The sequence below is a fragment of the Macrobrachium rosenbergii genome, chromosome 28, assembly GCF_040412425.1.
Source record: "Macrobrachium rosenbergii isolate ZJJX-2024 chromosome 28, ASM4041242v1, whole genome shotgun sequence".
Classification (NCBI taxonomy): domain Eukaryota; kingdom Metazoa; phylum Arthropoda; class Malacostraca; order Decapoda; family Palaemonidae; genus Macrobrachium; species Macrobrachium rosenbergii.
In genome coordinates, this window is record NC_089768.1 from 30310001 (window position 1) to 30321429 (window position 11429).

Below are 11429 nucleotides of genomic sequence, written 5' to 3' on the forward strand. Positions count from 1 at the left end.
ATAATGAACGAAAAGATTGTTGCATTAAACCCTGAAGCGTAGCTGTTACATGAATAAATCGAAGTTAAGAAAATGATTCATCCACGAGATTTGGGAGGAAAAGAATGAGAGATTTGAGGAGAAAGAGAAGAGAGATTTGGGAGAAAAGAATGAGAGATTTGGGAGAAAAAGAATTAGAGAATTTGGGAGAAAAATAATGAGAGATTTGGGAGAAAAAGAATGAGAGATTTAGGAGAAAAAGAATGAGAGATTTGGGAGAAAAAGAATGAGAGATTTAGGAGAAAAAGAATGAGAGATTTGGGATAAAAAGAATGAGAGATTTGGGAGAAAACGAATGAGAGATTTGGGAGAAAAAGAATGAGAGATTTATGAGAAAAAGAATGCGAGATTCAGGAGAAAAAGAATTAAAGATTTGGGAGAAAAAGAATGAGAGTTTTGGGAGACAAATAATGAGAGATTTAAGAGAAAAATAATGAGAGATTTAAGAGAAAACGAATGAGAGACTGAGCAGAAAAAAGATATTTGTTGGTAATAAAGTAGTCAGCAAGGCTTCAGGTAAACTAAAGGATACTGATTTCTAGATGTTTTCTTTACATGGGATGGTCTCTTGTTGATCATGTAAACAGAGATTTTTTATATGAAAAATCCGGTTTTGATTAACATATATGCATGAATTCATTTATATGATACTTCTTCAGTAAGAGAATTGCAGACATCCTTTATTCCCTTTTAAAAATAATTTTGTATTCTTGTGTGTGTGTGTTGTGTGTGCGTGCGTGTGTGCGTGTTAGGACATTAGTTCATTTCTGTTCATTGATTGGATGATTGATTGGTTTCTATCAAATCGACCTAACGCCAGCCGGGACCTTGCAATATGACAGAATTAAAGTGCAGTAGGCAGTAAAAGGCCTACTGTGGACCTCCGGCATGGACAAACCAACCAAAACGCTTTTTTACCCTTTTAAATGACGTTATATGACCATTCTGGTTCGATGATATTCAGTTCTATATCTTGACGCTTTTGTAGTAATCGCTATTTATTTTGTCATTTACTTATGCTTTTGTTTATTAAATTCATTGAAAGGAGTTGACGTTGCTTTGGCGCTTGGAACTTCCGTTTCTCCACCGCGGCCTATTGTGCTTCTAGTTCTCAAAGCTTGTAAAGAAATATGAATAAGATTACAAATAATAAGAATGCAAACAATATAATTTCATGTAGAGCACGGTTTTATAATAATAATAATAATAATAATAATAACAATAATAATAATAATAATAATAATAATAATTTTTCTTTAGCTTCAGCTTCTTTGAATATTTAAAGTCTAGTGCTCTATTGAACTGGAATCTATTGGGTTAGGATTCTTCTTTTACGATAATTGTGACTAATCCCAGCGTTGTCTAAAATCGTTGAGTTAACAGCTAGTAATTATGGAATCAATGACACTGAGTTTGCAATTAGAAAATAGATATGAAATACGAATTAGTCACACTGAGTTTGCAATACGAATTAGTCACGTTGAGTTTGCAATACGAATTAGTCACATTGAGTTTGCAATACGAATTAATCACACTGAGTTTGCAAGTCAGGTCTTTAATGTCAATGATGAACTAAGTATACCGAGTATGCAGTCACGCATGTATTAACTGATATGCCTTAATGGTATTAAAAAGTTATAGTTAATTATTAACTATAACCCGGTGATAAAAACCAGGCACTTTAACTTGCCTCATAACAAACTTGACCTATCACATGTTGAAAACGAGTGCATCGTTGGTAATTTGCAGTAAGAATGTCCAAGTCATCGTAACACCTTTCATATTATCATCATGTGTATCATCGCCACCTTCTAATGGAATCTTCGCGGTTTACAAGTAAATCCTTCCTCCTCTTCTTCTTCTTCTTCTTCTTCTTCTTCTTCTTCTTCTTCTTCTTCTTCTTCTTCTTCTTCTTCTTCAGCACAATAAAAATTTGACAGGTACAACGTATGTAACCAGGACAGATTTCCATTGTTTTGCAGACTTTCTTTTAAGTATTCGGTTTCCATTTCTTCGGGGACTCGCTCGCGCTATATAATTTGCTTTCACTTTATGGAAAAAAACAAAAAACAAAAGAGCGACTCGGCGCGGCTTGTGCCACTTTCTCGCTGTGAAACCGAGGAAAAGGATTTTGACTAACCCGAAACTGGTTTTGGAGGGCCTCGTCTTCGCCACATTTTCAGTCAGCGAAGAGATCTAAGTCTTTCTCAAATAATGTGCTGTTTCTCTCTTTATTTCTCTCTACATTCGATTGATGGGTAATTGCTTTGCACTTGAAGAATCCTGTTTTGTAATAAACATTTCTTGGAGCAAAGAGATTACCTAAATTCCGTTATGAACATATTTTTTTTTTTTTTTACATTTCTGTTCCAGGAACAAAAGAGCATCTTCTGTTAGAATCTACACTTTGAAGAAGGTATGTGGTGATCTCTTTATCTCGCGAACGTATAAGGAATAAGCATCCGGAGGTCTGGATAGCTGATTTGTCAATTGGGGGATTGGGGGAGGGGTGTGGAACTCGAACTCCCGAAGGATGCGAGGGTCCAGAGAATTCAGCGGGAGGCCAAAAGAGGTTGGGTGGGTCCTACTGTCAGATTATTATGGGTATACAGGTAATTCGGGGGGTCGGGATGAGATTGGAGAGCGGCCGGTGGGAGACGCCTGGTGTTGATTTGGCGTTGAGGCCCTCTGGCGAAGAGTGGGGGGGCGGGGGGTGGGGGTGGGGGGGGAGCGGGAGCCAAGGCAGATCGATGCTAAGCACTTTCACATAACTGATAAGACAACGATGAATCCACCGAGCTTGAAGGAGAAAATATCCTACAATAAGGAAAGAATTAGGCGAAGTCTAAGCCATAAACTTCTTTAAGAGAGAAGGCGCAACTTTAGCAAAGGTGGTTCACTTGCGAGGAGAAGAAGAAGAAGAAGAAGAAGAAGAAGAAGAAGAAGAAGAAGAAGAAGAAGAAGAAGAAGAAGTAACATTCCAGCCACAGTAATCTTGCTCGCTGGTGGGTGATGCCTTACAGGCGCGCCAGAATGCCATTCATTGCCCTTAACCTTCTCAAGTAATGTTTCTCCACGTGATGAGGATTCATAGATGTCTTGGAATGATTAAACTTTCTCCAATACATCCGACACTTATTTAGAGAATTCGTGCATCTCATGTGATAGAAATATGTTTTTGATATTCTGACTGAAAATAAAGGCAGGCATTTCAAAAACGAACTAAACTCGCCCAGGAACACCCTTTTAGGCCTACGTGAGCAATTGGAAGAGGTTCTTTATTTTACTGAAATTTAATGGAAACAATATCAATTTGTTGCAAACGGGAAAGATTCATAATGTATACATTGCAAAGGCTTTAGGTTCATTTCTATGAATCCTCCCTGTGTCCTACCGGTGGTAAGTAACCTTTTAATTACCTTAGATAATTATAAATTTACCCTTTTGGGAATGGGATGGGGCTTTTCACTGAATCTTCGTATGATGAGTCTTTTGTAGTTCATCTGCCCTCACATCCATTTGCTTGTGCAGGGAATATTCTTATTAATTTGTTTTTCATTTTCTTAGTTGTCTGAGTTGCATTGTTTTTAACTTAGATATTCTACATTTTGGTGATTTGAACGATTTATTTTTGTTCTCGCTTCGTCTGTTTCTCATTTTTTCACTCAATAGCATTTATTCGAAAATTAATGGAATCTTGTTCTCACTCCCTAAGGATGAGTACATACAGTAGTATCATCAATAAAATAAAATTAGAAATAAACCACCACATTCGCTTATTTTAAGCAGCTAATCATGATCAGTACCAAATGCGACAGTTTGCAGTTTGTTACTTATTTGTGTGTTATTGTAAACTTCACTTTTTTTCTTACTGAACATTTCTGTGAATATATATTTCTCGGACGTATAAATGTTGGTTTAACATTTTTATTCTGATGTAGCATCTAAAAGTATTTCCTATCTAACAGAGTGATAGTAGCTTCCAAACAAAATTTTTTTCATAAAGAACAGATCAAAGCTGAAGGTCAAGTAAAATCTTATAAATTACAAGAAAAATGTCATGGTCAAGGAAGAGTCACTGATTCCATTTGCCCTAAGAGTGCGTATCTTTACAGCAATTCGCATTATGGAGAAGGACCTAGTTTTTTTTGTCTGTTCACATCTTTTTTTTTAGTATCAGGAGGGTGAAAGCTGACGGGTGTACTTCCGTAAACCTCTTTAAAAATTCGAAAAGATAAATCCGGAGCCACAGTTGATGATTGGTTTTGCAAACAGGCGTCGCAACGACTGAGGTCATCGACAGGGGTTCTAGTTGACTGATGGTGTATTATGAATTAGGGAGGGAGGCTTTTAGCATAATTTATTTGAAAACCATCAAGGTTTCATATGAAGAGAGATTTTATAGAAACTCAATATACGAATGAGAGAACTGAAGCAAAATTCGAGTTAAAAGATAGATTAATCTAAATCAGTAATTTCTTAGGCCTTATTGAATATATTCCCTTATACAGTATTTAATCATTTTCTCTTTCTTTTGTTATTGATTACAGGACTCGTAGACGTCGCCTGCACCTTGAGTGGTTCGGTAGCTCGGGGCGTTTGCTGTCGAAGACAACTTGGTCCCCACTCGTATAATTTACTGCCGCTAATGGCGGTTTCATTCATCAGAACTCGCTTGAGGTTACGTTCGCTGCTGCATTTCTCCGAAGGGAGAAAAAGCCCTCTCAACCCATCATTGGCAGTTCATGATATTGTGGATCGTTTACCACATGATAACCGCTAACATATGCTTCAAGGACCAACTGCATTGTAGGTTGTTATGCGTTATATGTTGCAGTTGCAAAGGTAGAAATGGAGGTTATCACTCTCTTATGAGTGTTTTTAATCCATCAGTTTGTTTACAGTTGTTTGCGAGCGCGTGTGTTTGATTGCTGGATAAACAAGAGGCAACTGCGATCGGTGCTCCAGTGTGTCTCAGCTTCACAACGAGAAATAAAAAAGTACCTCTTCCCTTGGGTGATAATTAAAACGTCTGTTAAGGAGAGAGAGAGAGAGAGAGAGAGAGAGAGAGAGAGAGAGAGAGAGAGAGAGAGAGAGAGAGAGAGAGGAGAAGCAGTTACGCACCTTAATCATTTCAATTTTTGAAGTAAAAATATTACGGACCCCATAAGAAAGCCGCTATGTGTTACGAAACGTTCCTTTAGGTTTAGTTACGAAACGTTCCTTTAGGTTTAGTTTCCCAGTCAGATGACAATTTCTAAATCAGAATCAGTGGTAGCAGCAATAATATACATACACACGTACATGCATACATGGAGTATGTGCACAAAATATTTTTGTTGAGCAGAGGAATGGAATAGCCATAAAATGTTAACAATAGAGAATCAATGTCATATTTTTTTTCTAATAGCCAACCAATTGCAAAGATACAAAGGACCTATGCTTATAAAGAAGGCGGAATGTACAACGCATACATTTTGGATGTGAAGCTAAATCAATGAATATGAAGTTAATCCTTAGGAATTTGCAACTCTAATCTGATAATTCCAGATGGGCTTTGTGCTTATATCTAAGAAATTTATTTCCATAGCCTTGGATTTAAAATCAGATTGTCATTTCATATTAGAGCTGATTCCATCATTTGTACTCGGAAAAAAAAAATTATATTTATAAAAGCAATGGTCACGGGCCATGCTTGTAATGTGATTGACGTTATCCATTTGATCAATGATGATTGAAATTTCATGCACATATTTCATCCCTTACTGTTTTTTTTTTTGTCACAATTTACATTTTTCCTGATGTTTTCGTGACATAACGATTAACTCATGTCGTTGGATTTTATTTGGTTAATTCAGTCGATTTTCTTTCTATTTTTTTTTTTCACTGAGGGCGCTATGTATCGGCAATGCTAAAGGCGAGTGATTCTGACCTGATAAACCCCCTTTGTGGGCTGTCCTTAGGAGCAAGAGCCCGTGCTGACACAAGACCAGCTTAACCTAACCACTGTTGGCTTCCCAGTCCTCATCATGAGCCATTGCTGTTCTTATCAGTCACTTAGAATTTGCCGCAAATTTCAAGGTTTTTTATTATAGGCCGAGGCATTAACATTGTGACCAGCCCTACTCTTATAAGGACCAACCCTCCCTTTTTATCCGCTCTTAGTGCTCGGTACAGGAAGGAGAGTTCCTATCTGGACCAAAAGGAAATCGAGCCAGGAAACTACAATGACATGACAAGCAGTTCTTATGGATTCATAAGAGCAACTGTGAAACTGTGAAGGGTACAAGACGTAACGTCAAAGAAATACTGTGTAAGAAATCACAGTTAACCCGCTTCGGGCAATGAGATTTGCTCCCCATAAGATTCTACTACGCATTGCAGCCTTACGCGCAACAAATTAGTGAAAAACTCTCCTGGAATGTTAATGAAATGTGTCAACCATCCAAAGATTTTTTTTTGTGAAGTACGCCTGTTTAGTTTTAATTCCCAGTTGACTATTTTTCGTGATTTTCACATAGACATAAAAACCTACAGGACAGAAAAAGAAAGGTTAACAAAGCACTAAAATACTGAAACATAAATGAGAACTTACACATACACAAAAACAAACACAAGCACAGACACCAGTTCAGAAATAAGATAGCCAAATGAATGATGGCCGGAGGTCACTGCCCGTTGAAGCAGCGGTTTATTTCTTCCTAAGCACACTTGACTTATTTGACAGCTATCGTGAGCACTGTAAGACGTTGTTCCATCCTGGCTGCTCAGAAGAGAAGCGAATGGCAAGACGAAAACTCTTGTCGTCAGATGGCGCGTTTTAATTTCATGGTGATGACATTGTACTTCAGTGGATAAAGCCGGCGTCAACGACCACGGTAGTTGACTCCAGATAACTTATTCGCTCATTCATCTTTCATGAATGAACAAATGAATTTGTGAGAATTGTATGACCAAATGATGTGCTGCGCAGAAAAAATGAATTTACAGCAGAGTGGCAGGGAGAAACTGGTCTCTCTCTCTCTCTCTCTCTCTCTCTCTCTCTCTCTCTCTCTCTCTCTCTCTCATTAAATTTCCAATTAATGAGCACACTTCTAATCAGACATTGGGATCCATACACATCTCTCTTACGATTGTCATTTTTAATATCTGAGGCTTTTATGAATAACAATAAACTTCCAAAGTCCTTTTCATTAACTCGAGCATTTATGGATAATAATAAACTTGCAGTGTTCTTTTTAACAACTGGCATTTATGGATAACATTAAACTTGCAAATGTCCCTTTTAATAACTCAGATTTATGATATCAGTAAATTGATAAATGTCCTAATTAGTACCATAGGCATTTATAAATACTGGTATACTTATGAATGTTCTAATTAATAACTTAGGCATTTATAAATACTAGTAAACTTATAAATGTCCTAATTAATAACTTAGGCATTTATAAACACCAGTAAACTTATTAGTGTTCTAATTAATAACTTAGGCATTTACAGTATAAATACCAATAAACTTATAAATGTCCTAATCAATAATTCAGGCATTCATAAATACCAATAAACTTATAAATGTCTAAATAAATAACAAGCATTTATAATTGCCAGTAACTTATAAATGTCCTAATCAACAACTTAGGAATTTATTAATACCAATAAACTTCTAAATGTCCTAAATGTCCTGATCAATAATTTAGACATTTATAAATACCAATAAACTTGCAAATATCCATTTTGATAATTCAGGCATTTATATATAAATATCAATAAACTTGCAATTATCCTTTTTTGTTTTTTTACAGTTCAGGCTCTTGTGAATATTACTAATCATCTTCCCCCGTCGCCTTTGCCTCGCTGTACCTGAAGAAGGCTCCTTTTTCAGCGTTATAAACAAGCTCTAGGTTTCGCCGTCCTTGAGACCTCTCGTCCATAGAACGCATGGAGGGGAGAGGCCATCGCAGCCTTATAAGAACCGCACGAATCCATGCGACTTTCACCTCCAACCTTGAATGCTGAGGCAGGGACAGAACAACCAAGGGAACAACAACAACATCAACAACAACAACAACAACAACAACAACAACGCCCCTTCCGAAGTTTCTCCGTCTGACAAATAGAGGTTTTGATATCCTGAATAAATGGGAAGTTTGAGGTGGTTTGACAATGTTGCTTGCGTGAGCCCACCGCTGAGGCTTGTTATAAACATCGGAATATTTAGGACAGAGGCTTAAATGTCATTTGTTTTTTTTATATGTCCCTCGTTTTTCTATGGCCGATAACCATCCATTTTAACAAAAAGTGTGTAAATCATCATTGCATTATAAGTTTTAGCCATTTGGATGTATATTAAATTTATATGTATAGTGAAAAAATTTAAAAAAACTATAAATTCAGAATCACATGACGCCCAAGTGAATGTCGGACGAGGGCAAAAGAGTGCCGTCATCATCATCTAAATGAAAATGAGATCTGTTCCTTCAACTTTCTCCGTCTGCGACATTCGAAAGATTCCGGCTCTTCTACGAGACACAACCGCCTCTCGAAAAATTTTTTGTGCCATTTTTGCGGAGTGGTCTATCTAATTGCGGGAGGGTTTATTTAATATTTTCTAGTACACGTTTTTATCCCCCCGACTTGCCAAGGGAGGCACGCGGAAGGAGGATGGCCCGAGAAAGTGAGGCTGTGTCAAAAGCGGAAGCGAGTCTCAGCCAGCAGGGGATGTTGACCAATCGGTGCCATCTTTCTCTGTGCTCGCCAGGAAGCGAGCCAATCGGCGGACACCTTTCTCTTCGGGACTATTTGGAGAGAAATCTGTTAGGCGGAGCCATGCTTTATTCCATCTCTCTCTCTCTCTCTCTCTCTCTCTCTCTCTCTCTCTCTCTCTCTCTCTCTCTCTCACATCTCGTGAGAGTTCGAAGGCATCTTTCAACATCAGGTCTTCATTCATTCTACTTGCACTGAGAAAATTCTTCGGCAAAATTGGGGATATGATTTCCAGCACGTTCTTCGTCTTATTCCAGACCATTGAGAAACGCGAAGACTTCTGCTTGAAAATTGTCTGATTGGTCCATAAGGAACACGTGGGCGTGGCTATCATGCTAGTCGTCTTTTGGCAACATCTTTTCTGACAATCTGGAGTCTTTATAGGTTATTCTTTTCTTCTTAAGAAATTTTTCCTTCATAGACGGATTTGCTGCTAAGTTCCAAACGAGATCAAAAATCATCCCGGTTTAACAGATGAAGTCAGATAGTCAGATTTATTCTCCTAAAAGAAAGAGCCATAGAAACCAAGTATGTTTGGTTCAGTAAAAATTTTTTTTTTTTTGGGAAAGAATTCTAGGTATGTGGCCCTTTACCTTAGCAGAGCTTGATCCCTTTCCTACGACATACCACTGCCAAAGAATGAAAGCGAAAGAAATTAAAAATAAAAAATAAGAAAAACAAGGAAAAGCTCCTTAACCAAATTGAGAATTGGTTTAAGAACGGGTTTCGGTAAGGGGGGGCAAGGGGAATGGGGTAAGGGAAAGGGGGTGAAAGGGAGGGGAGGAGAATGCCGCTCTTGGGCAAAGCACAAGATTCTTGCTCCTGTTGCCGAAGAAGAAAGAAGGGTCCGTACCTCCTTTTGCCTCCCATCAAGGATGCGGATGTGGCGAACTTTCTCCTCCAAGTCTGATACCTGCTCTTCCTCCTCCTCCTCCTCCTCGTCCTCCCCCCGTCTTCTATCAAACATCCTGGACCCTGCCTTCGTCTTTGGCTATGTCTTAAGATGGGGGGCTGGGGAGGAGAAGAAAAAGAGAAGGAAATTTGGGAGGTCATAACGCCTACTAGATGCATGATATTTCTGATCTCACTTTTACCCCAACTTCACTGACGGAATTTGTTGAAATCTCAAGTCTTTCGGCTGTGGGCTTTTCGAGTCTTGGAAGCTAGAAAGAAAAATTTTTAATGTGAAGGAACTGTAGCCATCCAGGCCAAGAGCTCTGAGCGGTATCTCAAACTATATTAGTCAGAGTAGCTGCTGAAAAATGCTGATTATTGTCAGTGTTTTTATCCATGTCGTACGTAGTTTTTGAATAAGATATAAATTGTGATGTAGTGCGGAGAATACCTTGCAGGTACCAGTGGGACAAAAACTCAGCTAGGAGTAGTAAAATAGCATGTGCTTTGTCACTGGATGCTCTGTTCTCAAAGTATGTTGCTCTTTGAAGCAACCCAAAAATATTTTTAGAATAGGTCTATCGTATCTTTCTTGCCCACTTGAGTGACTCGGTTGGTTTCTCGAGTCTCATTATGACTCAGTTCCACCCACGCCAGATTCCCAAGGTCAGTAGCAAATTACCAAGCATTGATTTTTGAAGCCTAAACTGTTAACCCATTATAAATATCACCTTGCTGGTCAAATTATGTGCCATTATAGGAGGAAATTCATTGGTGGTCGCTTATAGAAGTACTGAGATTTATGAGTAATTTCCTAAAAAAAAAGACACTTTAGCCTAAGCTTAACGAAGAAGAGCGAGAAACAAGTTATAGTCTGTATGACTCTGTTGTGGTAGGTCAGATACTTTTATCTCGTCTTGGAAAGGGAGAGCATTTCTTAATTTTGAAATTAGAGAGAGAGAGAGAGAGAGAGAGAGAGAGAGAGAGAGAGAGAGAGAGAGAGAGAGAGAGAGAGAGAGAGAGAGAAACTATATTACAATGTATTTTTCCGAGCAGGCCAAGATTCATGGATTGGAAAAATCCTTTGAAAGTGAATCTCTTTCATCACAAAAGCAGGAAAAAAAATGGCGGTTTCTCTTTATTGAATTTATCTCTTAAATATCCCTCGCTTTGCGAAGTAATATTTCGGCTCTTTCGCACATATGTAATTTGGGTCTTGCTTTCTGCCCATGTAATCAGACCTAGATAGATAGACAGAGAGAGATAGCGAGAGATAGATAGATAGATAGATAGATAGATAGATAGATAGATAGATAGATAGATAGATAGACAAGGGATTCAAACGAGACCAGAATTTCCCACGCTATCTTCCATCCTTCAGGAGATTCCCGGAGCAAAAAATTTGAAAATAAAAAAAAAAATTACTCTTTTTACTTGTCATTATCACGGCTGAATGATTCAGCTGTTCCGCCACGTTTTCGCTTCTTCCGATAATTACAAAGTAACGTAAAACAAATCTTGTCAGGTAATTGTTCTTTTGTTTTCGTCTGGTGTATAGATCTGGTTTCAAATGTGTTTTATTTTCGCCATAAACTAGTTTTAATTGCTGCGACAGAGAGAGAATGAGTTGACAATAGTGAAGAAGTGAGTTTTACTGCACACTCACACGCATATATAAAGATATACATACATACATATATACTATACAGTATATATACAGACATATATATATA